Here is a 12,483-nt window from a genome sequence, read left to right as displayed (position 1 = left end):
TAATATCATTTAAATCAGATATTATCTTTTTAAGAGATAATATCATTTAATTCAGATATTATCTTCTTAAGAGATAATATATATTTAATTCAGATATTATCAGGCCCAACTGGATTCCTACGAAACCCTAGCCCCGAGGCTCCTATAAATAGACGACCTCATTCATCATTCAAGGGACATCTAAACCTACTCCTTATACCAGAGAAAAATACCCGAAGCTCTCTCTCCCTCTCCACTCTCCATATTTTCTCCCCACGGCTCCGGCCACCACACACGGCTCCGGCCACCCGGTTTACACCCTACATAAAACTCCGTACCCTTTGCTTAGCTATTGTTTTCCTACAAACACTCGAACTAACTTAGGCATCGGAGGGCCTTTGGCCAACACCCCCCGGGTGTGGTCTATTTACTCCAGTCTTTTTTACAGGAATCGAGGAAGAGAGAGAAGGAAGATCGAAGGTTAAAGGATCTAGAAGCGAATATTCTCCCGTGAGATTATTTGCACAAACACGTGTCTACAGCCAAATTATATGAAACACTTACTTGGGTTGGGTAGGATTCAGAAACCTTGTTCCCTTGAGTAAAAATAAACTAATAATATATATATATTCTCCATAGCTACATTGTTTTGTTAGTATGAGAAGAAATTTTTTGTCTGTCTGTGTTTCGTTTTGGTTTTTAATTCGACGATTTTGATCATTATCTGTGTCTACATTCAGCTAAATTGACAATAATCTTTGATTTTTCCCTTGCTTGCTCAGATATCAGATCAATAATAACTAATTAAGGATTTATAGATGATGATGAGGAATCGGATGGAGAATATTTCGAATGCCAAGTCTAAGCAGACAAAAATTAGGAAGAAATGGGTGATAGTCAGCAACAGCAGCAGTGGATACCCAGTTGAGAATATTGCAGTGCTTCTTTCATAAGGAGGGGAGTCGTTGTATCATGGGAGACGAACACTAGTGAACCATAAGCACCAGTGTGGGGCGTAATTCGTCTTAAGGTCAGAGTGTCCAACACTTGCCTCGACTCAATTAAGGTTCTTTTAATTACATACTACTGTTGTAAAAATTTATTTTGTTTGTAGTGTTTATTTGTTTATTTTATAGCAATTTAGCAGTATTATTTCCTACAATCTTAAGACGAATTATCCTTGATAATTGCTATATACATTAATCTGTTTTGTGCATTTAATTGTTAACGCTGCAAAAAGGTTTGATTTTGGTACAAACAGCAAAACATCTTTTTATTAGTTGTTTATTCGATTGAATTGGTTTCCTGTTAATTTCCTTTGTTTTATACAATTCGAAGTTAACCAAAGCTAAGTTATAATAATCGGGACCCTTAAATAAAGATTGCCACAAACACTGATTGCCTTCTGTTTCTATTGTTAGACAAAGTCTAAATATACAGCATCGTTTTTATTTATTTATTTGGAATCTATTTTCTGTTTGGCATCATTTTTTATTCTGTTTATAAATTCTGATTATATTTATCTACATACATTAAATTCACTGTATCTGTGAAATATAGCATTCTGTATTACTGTTATCTTGAATAAATTGCATATTGCGTTTGCTATACTTCTTATCGGTATTGTATTATTAATTTCTGTGTGTTAATTATCTTGAAGATTAGGGCATGTTAATTATGACAAATTGCGTCAATTAATTAACATGGAACTAATACCTAAGTTTCATATTGATTTCCATAATAAATGTGAAACCTGTGTTGAAGCAAAACTAACTAGATCATCATTCCAGTCTATAGAAAGAAGTACAGAACCTCTAGAATTAATTCACAGTGATATTTGTGACTTGAAATTTGTACAAACTAGAGGTGGTAAAAAGTACTTTATTACTTTTATTGATGATTGTACAAGATATTGTCAAGTATATTTGCTAAGAAGCAAAGATGAGGCCATAGAAATGTTCAAACATTATAAAAGTGAAGTTGAGAATCAACTTAGCAGGAAAATAAAGATATTAAGAAGTGATAGAGGTGGTGAATATGAATCACCTTTTGGTGAGTTTTGTTCCCAACACGGAATTATTCACCAAACTACTGCTCCATACTCACCTCAGCAAAATGGTATTGCTGAACGCAAAAATCGTACTTTAAAAGAAATGATGAATGCGTTGCTAGTAAGTTCTGGAGCACCCCAGAATTTGTGGGGGGAAGCTTTACTTTCTGCTAATTACATTCTCAACAAATTGCCTCATAAAAAGTTAGACAAAACACCTTATGAGTTATGGAAAGGTCACAAGCCTTCCTATAAATACTTGAAAGTGTGGGGATGTCTAGCTAAAGTTGCGGTTCCAACCCCTAAAAAGGTTAAGATAGGACCCAAAACTATTGACTGTATATTTATCGGTTATGCCATTAACAGTAGTGCATATCGTTTCCTTGTACACAAATCTGATATATTAGATGTACATGTGAATACGATTATTGAATCAAGGAATGTATCTTTCTTTGAAAATGTATTTCCTTATAAGGATGCACAAGAAAGAAATACACTTAAAAGAACCTTAGATAATGTTAATAGCGATAACCAAGAAAGTCATCAAGAAAATATAGACCAAAAGACTGCAGAACCAGAACCTGGACATGAACCCAGGCGTAGTAAGAGAGCTAAGACAACCAAATCCTTTGGTCCTGAGTTTCTAACTTATTTGTTAGAAAATGAGCCTCAAACTTACAAGAAGCCATGACTTCTCCTGAAGCTCTTTTATGGAAAGAGGCTATTAATGCCGAAATTGAATCCATCATGCAAAATCACACTTGGGAACTTGTGGATCTTCCTCCTGGAAATAAACCATTGGGTTATAAATGGATTTTTAAGAAAAAGATGAAAGCTGATGGATCGGTTGACAAATATAAGGCAAGGCTTGTTGTCAAAGGTTATAAACAAAAAGAAGGATTGGATTATTTTGACACATATTCACCAGTTATGAGAATAATATCAATAAGAATGTTAATTGCAATTGCAGCATTGCATAATCTTGAGATACATCAAATGGATGTGAAAACGGCCTTTTTAAATGGTGATTTAGATGAGGAAATTGATATGGAACAACCTGAAGGGTTTATTGTTCCTGGACAAGAAAAGAAAGTATGTAAGTTTGTTAAGTCCTTGTACGGGTTAAAGCAAGCACCAAAACAATGGCATCTGAAATTTGACAATGCATTAATGTCAAATGGTTTCAAGATCAATGAGTGTGATAAATGTGTTTATATGAAAAGCACTCAAGATGGTTTTGTCATTATTTGTCTTTATGTTGATGATATGTTAATTATTGGTAGCAATATTGGGATGATTAAATCTACCAAGAAAATGTTGACCAAAAATTTTGACATGAAAGATTTGGGAGTAGCAGATGTGATTCTAGGAATTAAAATTTCTAGAACATCTGATGGACTAGTTTTATCCCAATCACATTATATTGAGAAAATACTTGCGAAGTTTAGCAAGTATGATACTAGTCCAGTAAGAACTCCTTATGATCCAAGTCTTAATCTTGTGAAGAATATAGGTCATGGTGTATCACAAATAGAATATGCTCGTATTATTGGTAGTCTCATGTATCTTACGAATTGCACAAGGCCTGATATAGCTTACTCTGTTAATAGATTAAGCAGATACACTAGTAATCCTGGAAGGGATCATTGGAAAGCTATAGTCAGAGTTCTAAGATACTTAAGATACACCAAAAATGTTGGATTGCATTATACAAGATATCCAGTTGTACTTGAAGGATATAGTGATGCTAATTGGATATCTGATACTAAAGACTCCAATTCTACAAGTGGATATGTCTTTACAATTGGAGGTGCGGCTATATCATGGAGATCTACTAAGCAAACTATTATAGCTAGATCTACTATGGAATCTGAGTTCATAGCATTAGATAAAGCTAGTGAGGAAGCTGAATGGCTACGTAATTTCTTAGAAGATATTCCATGTTGGCCAAAACCTGTGCCTGCTATATGTATACATTGTGATAGTCAATCTACAATTGCAAGGGCACAAAACAATATGTACAACGGCAAGTCTCGACATATACGTCGAAGACACAACACCGTTAAGCAACTGCTCTCCAGTGGTATAATTACCATTGACTACATAAAGTCAAGAGATAATTTGGCGGATCCATTTACTAAAGGTTTGAACGGAGAACAAGTTTATAGATCATCGAGGGGAATGGGGTTAAAGCCCATGTCAAATGAGTAGTCATAGTGGAAACCCAACCTAGTTGACTGGAGATCCCAAGATCTAGGTTCAAAAGGGACAACTAAATTATGATAACTCAAAAATAACACTACAGAGATATATTCTCCTACCCATATCCTATGATGATACAGTGTTGTATGAAATGTGTTTAGGTTAAGCTATGCTTTTAATGATTCCTATACCTTGATTATCCGAGTAAGATATGAGAGGATATTACCAATAGGAAATCACCTATATAAGTGTGAAATAGGGCCGTTTCCATGAGAATTTTTAGGGCTAAATTCTCTAAAGCACTTATGAATGCCAGGAGTTGCTCAGGGCCAAAACGGGCACAACCGATCGAACCAGATATGTCTAGAAGGGTATTGAGTGAGTATTATTGTCTGGATTTACACAAACGGCTGAACAGTTCAAGACATCACGTTCACTGATTAGCCAAGTAAATCCGATAGTACTTCACTATGGAATGTTCAAAGCCAAAAGCTACCTATCCAGATGCCATATTCTTCTAATAGGAACTCTCTCTAAGTCTGCATTATCATTTGCATATTGTTGAAACTAATTTCCAATCATGTGGGGGATTGTGAGAAATTTAATATTAATTTTCTATTTGAATGGAAATTAATAAAATCCATTGGGTTAAAAACATGACTCTTGGGTAAAGACATCTTCAATTGGGGGGTGACAACTCTTCAAGACCAAAGGATACACTGTTTGCCTTTTCAGATTGGGATACCTTTTTGGAAAGGGTATTTCATCATCTATAAATAGAGCAATCCTCCTGCAGTTTTATTAATTCAATTAATTCTCTAGATACATACTTTCAAATGTAGAGAGCATTAGAGTTTGCATAAAGAGAGTTTCCTGCATAATTTTGGTTCAAAGTTCCTTGTGAATTGCAGTGCTTCTTTCATAAGGAGGGGAGTCGTTGTATCCTGGGAGGCGAACGCTAGTGAACCATAAGCACCAGTGTGGGGCGTAATTCGTCTTAAGGTCAGAGTGTCCAACACTTGCCTCGACTCAATTAAGGTTCTTTTAATTACATACTACTGTTGTAAAAATTTATTTTGTTTGTAGTGTTTTTTGTTTATTTTATAGCAATTTAGCAGTATTATTTCCTACAGCAAGTGGTCCAAACAAGTCCCAGATGATATCATGCAATCGGTTCTACAAAGGCTATCCATATTCGATTATTTTCGGTGTCGCTCAGTATGCCGTTCATGGCGAGACTCTGTTGATAGGGCAATTTCCAGCAAACGGTGTCGTCCTGCTCCTCAACTTCCATGGCTTTTCTGTTCTCGTGATCGCAATTTTTTAAGCTACTGTGAGTATGAGCCGAAGTTTTACAAATTAAATCTGCCGAGTGATGATGCGCATGATGAATATGTTGGGTCAATTGAGGGGTGGTTGATGAGAGTTGATGGGACTGGATCCATAATTGCCTTACTGAATCCCATCTCTGGTAGCCGAGTGATGCTTCCATCATGCAAACATGAGCTCACAGCTGCCTCCATCAGTAAACTTGTAGCCTCTTCAGTACCAAGCCCCCCATCCCTCCATGTACATGTATTGTGGCTTGCCTTTCCAGAGGCATTGAAAAGACGTGGCTGGGTGTCTGTAGACCCACTGATAAATCATGGACCCGAATTGATGAGGAGGTCCTCAACTTTGAATCTATAGAGTTCATCGATGGGAAGCTATATGCTGCAACCAAGAACCTGTCCCAGTTTTTATTAGTGTATCAGTTTGACACAAATGATCAACAACTCCACTACACAGCTCGAAGGTTGGTTGTACTTGACGACACCCCCAGGCTGCCAGATCGTGAGAGGTTCGACTATATATTTAGGATAAAAAAGGGTCATCTTTCCCTTGCAAAAGATTTCTCTACATCAAAGGACTTGATTATGATTACTTTTCCGGACAATCATACTGTGAATCTGCTTGTATGTCCACCTAATTATGCTGAAGCATTTCAAGTCTTCAAGCTGGATATTGTTTCTATGCCAGAAATGCCATGAATTCAAATACGTACTCCACAGTGACACTAATGATCTACATGATATACATCTAAGACACTGCATCGATTCTGGTTTATCTTTATTCACCCGTCCAGTCGCCTGGCTCACACCAAATCCTTGGTAGCATCTAAGCTTATCCTTCTCTCTTTCAAGGTTTTCTCTTTCAAAGTTTGGCTTTGGCTTGCTTTGTTTTTGTTAACATGTGTACACTAGTATAGCTAGCTGCATCGTTGCTCCTTGTTTCATGACAATTTTTTCTTTCTTTTCTCCAAGTGTTGGAGCGAATTTATATGGTGAATTAACAGATTATGTTGGTTATAGCAGCAGACATCCCTCTAAAATAACATAATATGTGACTTATGATCAGTATTATTGATTCAATTACAATTCAGAATTTGCCAGCTTACGTTGGGTCAGACAAGAATTAAAGGTCCTTGCTCCCATCATAGGCATATTTATTATATCACTACTAGAAAAGCCCCATATAAGCCACGGATATACCGCGGCCAATCTTACACTTAGCCAGACAACCCGTAGCTGATGGGTGTTGGCCACATATTCGCCACAAATCACCAAATTGTGGTTCAAGCAGGGTGTTGCCAATGCTTTATGCCACGCCAACCAGCGTCTGTGGCATATATAGTGTGGGTCTCGAAATTTTAAGTTGTAATTTGTCAAAATTTTGCCGCTCAGCTATACCCTGTTTTTATTTCTTTTTCTAAAAAAAAAAAATATTATTAATATTTATTTAGAAACAGTATAGCCGCGCGGCTATACCCCTTTTTTTTTTCAAAGTTTTTCAAAAAAAGTAGTAAAGCCGAACGGTTGGTGAGCAGCTAAACACCTCCAACTCCAAACTCTCTTTTTGCTGACTTTGCGAACAACATATATGCTTGTTTGCTTTGTACAAGAAATTCAGATGAGAAATTAGTTTGCTTGTGCAGACACTCAACACAAACCTTGCAGCTTCCATATTGCAAATGTGATTAAGTGTTTCTGTAGATTTTTCCTCAAAATGAAAAGAAAAACCAATCAAAATAAATTTGTTTTTTCTTCCCATTGACTCTCATCATAATTATGGAATGATACGCCATTTTTTTTGGTTCCAACAGTCCATGAATATAGGGTTTTATACATTAACTAGGTACCCTCAGTAGTCGGATTTGCAACTGAAGCAGCACCAACATGAGAAATTGCCAGTTCCCGTATTCCAGTAAATGTGCATACAGAAGGGGAAGAAAATTATGATCCACAAGTTCAGTTTCCCAATTCCAATGAGAATGCAAAAGAGGGAAACTGTCTTTTATTGGTTGCATCCCATCCCTGCACAAAGTCCAAACAAAAGCACAATTTTGTCTCTTTTGAGAAAAGTGGTACCAAAAATTAAGATTTGAACCTTTTTCATTCTCTACTTCTGTTTGAATTCTATAGTTTCCAAGTTTGAACCAGACATCACCAATGCGCCCACTATTGATTTTGGCAAAATGAAACAAGGTTCTCATGAACAAGCTATAGTTATCCAAGAAATCGAAACAGTTTGTCGTCAATTGGGATTCTTTCAAGTAAGCTTAATCAACATTGGTCTCTATAATTTTCTTTTCTTTTGTTTAGATAGTAATAATTGTGCAAAAAGTTTAATTATACATAAGCTGATGATCTTCATGATCCTTTCATAACACAACCATGCATATAACTTGCACCGCCACCATCTTTTCACGAGGAAGATGCATCTTTTTCACCACAATCAGCGAATATATGACTGTAACGCTTTGTTACGACGGGTTTTGATATTTTGCTACGGTTTTCGTACTTTTAGTAACGAGAAAGTGTCTTTAGCAGCGAAACAAACCGTCACTCGCTGTGGTTAAACAACTATTTGCAACGTCGAAGAAAACTGCCGGTAAATGTCAGAAGAAAATTTTAATTTCCACCTTTCCCCGATCCTCAAGGATATTATGAGCTGAAAAATAGAAAAGCAACATAAAAACCTTCTTTTCATTATCTTTATATGTATGTACACATATTACATGAAAACAGTTCACAAATTCTCGTACAAAATATTTACTTTGATACATGGAAATGCCCCAATCAATTCAACAAACCAGATGGGATACGGAAAAAAATTCAGTGCAATTTTATCACTCCACCCATTCTGAAGGCGATTCTTTTTCTCTACTAACTTGCTAGCAACTTCTTGCTTATTCTCAGTCCTTTGAAATGGTCTCTCACAAATATCACAACCGTTAAAAGTAGGAGCTGAAGCTGTGGATTATAAAGTGTAATCCAGAAGACTGCTATCTTTGAACATCCATATGCAACGAATTGCATCCAGGCATTAATTGACCTAAAGTTCACAACAAACATTCTTAGAAAATCCTTTTGCTATCACATTTAACTGTAAGCCAATGAGTAATACAACCAGATTGAAAGGCAGATTGAAAGGCAAGTTGCCCATCTTGGCGACGATGTTGAAAGGCCAGTTTGAAATAACAATCAACAAAACTTTACTGAGTATATTTTCAGTCAATAGCCCCTCAATTTTGTCCCCAAGACTCTGTTATGTGACAACATTTAACCAAAATGTTAGTCAAGGGTTCATCGACAAAACAGCAATAGGATTGTAAAAACCCCTAAACGATACGAAAGATAAATGATGTTTGTTCCTGTGCACCTATGTGATCAGTGTTCACATGCACAACTGCTGACTCGTCGAGCCTTGTTCAAGTAACAGTAAGTACAGTAACAGCACATTATACAGCAAAAGATTTTTGTCCCACACTGACAACTGAAAGTCACTTGAAACTAATGATAATAAAATTAACCACAAAACAGAACTGATACCTCAAGGTTGATCAGGGGACCTGACCTCTTGTATTGATCCCATTGAGGGGAGTGGTGAGATATGCACTAAATGATACTTGAACTTGCGTAAGAATTTTTTCTTCCCCTACTCAGTCAAATATTCAAGCCTTCATGATAACCTGCATAGTGATCATAATTTTGAAAAAATAAGAACCAGAGGTTATTAAGGAAAGAGCAACAGAGTAATGACAACTAAATCATTTAGAGGCCAAAATCCTAACTGCCTATGATTCATCAATGATCAAAAGATGGTATGTCTGAACTTTCCTTGTTTGGACAAAATAAAACAATAAGCTAGTGTGGTGAATGCATGTTATGAGTCACAATCCTATTTGAATAAAGTTTAGTTATTTGGAGTTGAGATCCTATTTTCCCAGTGGTACAAAGCAAATGATGTAAAAGAGTGAGACATACAAACTATCACTATTCTATATACCATTAGACCAGCAAAAGCTACATCCATTGCAGTGATGACCACTATCTGCCTAATGAAAGAAAAATAAATCCACAATTACGCAACAATATGATCATAAGTCATATGAGTGCATATGCCTGTCTTTCGTTCAGTGTTGAGAGAGGGTGCACGTAGTAACCTCAAAGTAAGCCCCTTTTTTCTTTTCTTTTTTTGGTAACAAATATGGATTTTATTAATGATAAAATAGTTAGAAAGGGGATGAATGAGATGTCCTCTAAAATCCTGTGAACATCCTCAACCCCAAACACTAAGTACAATAAAATCCAACTAAGTATTGTAACAATAAAAAATCAAGCTAACTATGTGGAAGGCACATCATTGACCTAAAGAGGTCAACGGTCTTCATGACTCTTTATTGCCTGATTCCAATCATAATGTAAAATAGAGAGAAGAGGGATGCAGGAGGGAATACCGTACATTTGATACCAGGCTTCAAAACTAAGCTATGGAAAGACTTTACGAAGAAAATAAAATGCCATTTCCAATGCTTGAAAACTTACTTTCCTACATAGAGTTTCTATGAAGTTCAATGACATCCATATGATTACATACCAAAAAAATGAGCTTTAACCATTAGCCATGGATGTTACATCTATAACATCTTTACTCTATTATCATACCTGACTTGCACAAAGAAAAGATTGGCCCCAGTATTTCGGTTTCAACCAGATACACCCGATTCCTGCCCCAAATGCCCCAGCAAAAGCTCCCTATAAACTACATTGACAGATTAAAAAATCAATTTCTGAATTCCTACAAGTCCTTAAATTTACAAGTCTACAATGAGACACTAAAAACGCATAACCAGACAAAATTGTATACACATTGGCATATACAATTATACATTCACTACACACAAAAAAAACCTTTCTTTTCTCTCCCAACAATGTTTATCCATAAAGAAACATAATATTTTCCTTTGATTTCTATCATTGTGAGAATTGGTTTTTTCCGGCTGCTTCAAATTCCAAACATGTGTAGTCAATGGTTGCGTTATATTTTGCTAGAAGATTAAAGTTGTATTCTTTCAAATCAACTGATTGATGCCTTCCGAGTTCCAACTATCCCAATATGTCAGAATCAAAATTTTCTTTTTGGTTTATGAAATTCTCGCTATTTATATGCCATAAGATCCGTCTAAATCCAAATAATCGAAATGGGAAAATAGAGAATTGAAAGGCTTACCAGACAAAAAAAGGCAAGAATTGGTGGGGTTGTGGTAAAATGGGATCAGAGTTGTGTGAGCTCCCATCACTCCCAACCTCCCTTGCCTGTTGCAATTTGAGAGCAGCGAGCGAGGACTGAGAAAGCCTAGCTTTTTCTCCGGACGTCGATCACATATCTTTCTTCTCTCTCGTTCGATCAGATCGAACCGTCCAACGTGCCTATGAATCTGTTTTCCTTTTTCCCGTTCGATTTTTTTAACTTTTTCAAAAAATCGTATAGCCGAGCGGCTTTACTGGTTTTTTTTAAAAAATAAATAGTATAGCTGGGCGGCTGTAATACGATTTTTTACAGTATCGCCGGGCGGCTATACTTTTTTGACACGTGGGCACTTAATCAATGAGGAGCCATAGCCGACCGGCTATACGCAGTTTTTAATTTTTTTTAAATAGTATAGCCACGCGGCTATACCTAATTCGACACGAGAGTAGGGATGGCAACGGGTCGTGTAGGAGCCGAGTATGACAATACCATCCCCATCCCCGCCCCCGTCCCCGAACCCATCCCCGTTTATTAGGTTTCAGGGAATCCCCGTCCCAGTCCCCATCAGGAGACTATCCCCCATACCCGCCCCGAATTCCTAATTTTTTTGCATAAAAAAAATATTTATTATACATTTTAACATTAAGTTTCATATTAAATTATCATTCAACACATTCAAATTAACTATAAAGCTCAACTCAACTATTCAAATCACATCAATATGAAATTCCATAGAAAATTAGGAAGAATTAGGATAGGGAAGTTAACTTAGGGTTAAACATAAATATTATATTTATTTATTTATTTATTTATTTATTTAAATATAAACATATATATTTTCAGGTCAGGTTCGGGAATGGGGACGCCAATACAATCCCCTCCTCATACTCGTCGGGGACTTTTCAAGTTCGGGGATCCTCGTACCCGATACCCATTTAGCCCCGAAAATTTTCCCCGTTAGGGTCGGGGACCTGCCCCTACTGGGATTTTTGCCATCCCTACACGAGACCCCTAATCGCTAGACGGTGATAGGACTTTGGTTTTATTCATGTTTCTTTAAAATAGTATAGCCGCACGGCTAGACCGTTTTGACACGTGGACAACTTAGCGCTATGCTGCTGCTTTGTTTGTTTTTTCATAAATAGTATGGCCAAGCGGCTATACTTGATTTTTTTTAATTGTTTTAATAAATAGTATAGCCAGACGGCTATACCCTTGGGATCCTTTTTTTTATAAAAAAAAAAAAAAAAAATTCCCGGTTGTTGTTTATCAATAAGAGTAGTTTATAGCATTATCCATTACTATTAGGCCTTTATTCAACCCTCTATTGTCCCCTTTTAATTTTTCACTTTTCCAGAATTATTATCCGTATAAAGAATTCAGCACTTTCAAATTTAATACTCTATTATACACATATGTATGTATTTTTCAATATTACATATGTGTTCTGTATAGGTCTTAAAGACTTGAAAAAATTCACATTTTTTCAAAAAGCAAACATACAATACTTGTATTGTATATATACACACATATTTTTCATATTTAATACATGCATTTTTTACAAATTTAATAAATAGCATAGCAGGGCAGCTGTAATACGAATTTTAAAAAAAAATAGTACAACAGGAAGGCTATACAGTTTTTGACACGTGGGCACCTAATCAATAAGGTTTTATTCC

The 12,483-nt window shown here is 36.2% G+C and overlaps 1 long non-coding RNA gene across 2 annotated transcripts; it reads right to left on the bottom strand.

The window, feature by feature from the left end:
- Positions 8,230-10,965, bottom strand: LOC109948474. 2 transcript variants are annotated; one of them, XR_002271106.1, is made up of 4 exons: positions 10,784-10,965; positions 10,219-10,315; positions 9,103-9,242; positions 8,230-8,815 (listed from the first exon to the last, which is right to left on the bottom strand). It is a non-coding gene; the product is annotated as an uncharacterized LOC109948474 (long non-coding RNA). The 2 variants fall into 2 exon arrangements; XR_002271107.1 differs by having other exon boundaries at positions 9,128-9,242.

Source organism: Prunus persica, chromosome G1 (assembly GCF_000346465.2).
Source record: "Prunus persica cultivar Lovell chromosome G1, Prunus_persica_NCBIv2, whole genome shotgun sequence".
NCBI lineage: Eukaryota > Viridiplantae > Streptophyta > Magnoliopsida > Rosales > Rosaceae > Prunus > Prunus persica.
Note: the sequence above shows the minus strand (reverse complement) of the source record. Positions and strands in the feature narration are given on the sequence as shown.